Here is a 1,126-nt window from a genome sequence, read left to right on the forward strand (position 1 = left end):
CCAGGCGCAGCAAACTTCAAATCGGAGAGTCCCACCTCCTCAAGTCGCCGCCTGACCAACTCACTTCAAACCTCTACTCGCACGCCAAGCACTAAATGCCCAGCCTTCTCAACCGGCCTTGCAGTTCACTTCAGTCCACTCTATCAAACGTGCAGCCTGAACAGCAACCCTCCCCATCGACTGGGGTCCCCGCTTCTCTGGCCCCGACTAAAAAGCGAGCATTAGATCCTCGACGCGGCAAAACTTTTCCATCCAGATGGTGCACGCGCCTAAGCATATTCCAATGCGCGTTGAAGATCTCAGGAGGCTTTCAGGCGTCACACAAACCGGCCGCCTTCTGGCGCTCCTGCACCAGCCGCAGCCATCAATGAATCAAACCGACCCAATCGCGACGATTCCGCTCGATTCAACACCACCCAGCCAAGCTGCCGAACTACACACTATCTGAACAAGTGACGGGCGCAGCAAAATTCAAATCAGACAGTTTCACCTTCGCAACTCGCCTTCTGGCCAACTCACTTCGAAATGATACTCGCACGCTAAGCAGCAAGTGCCCACCCTTCTCAACCGGCCTTGCAGTTCACTTCACTCCACTCTATCAAACGTGCAGCCTGAACAGCAACCCTCCCCATCGACTGGGGTCCCCACTTCTCTGGCCCCGACTGCAACGCGACCATCAGATCCTCAACGCGGCAAAACCTCTCTATCCAGATGCTGCACACGCCTAAGCATATTCCAATGCTCGCTAAAGACCAAAGAAAACTTTCAGTCGCCATACAAACAAGCCGCCTTCGTTTGCTCCAACATCACCGGATCCTCTGAATCAATGAAACTGACCCAATCGCGACGATTCCGCTCGATTCAACATCACCCAGCCAAGCTGCCGAACTACACACTCTCTGAACAAGCAGAATGCACAGCAAAGTTCACATCGGAGACTCTCACCTCCGCAACTCACCTTCTGGCCAACTCGCTTCGAAACTTTACTCGCACGCCAAGGAGTCGATCTTCCGCCCTCTCAACCGGCCTTGCAGTTCATTTCATTCCACCCTATCAAACGTACAGCCTGAACAGCAGCTCGTCCCGCCACCGGTGGTTCCTGCTTCTCTAGCCCCTACTGCAAACC

Source organism: Eimeria mitis, genomic scaffold (genome assembly GCF_000499745.2).
Source record: "Eimeria mitis Houghton genomic scaffold, Emh_scaff1846, whole genome shotgun sequence".
NCBI classification, from domain to species: Eukaryota; Apicomplexa; class Conoidasida; order Eucoccidiorida; family Eimeriidae; genus Eimeria; species Eimeria mitis.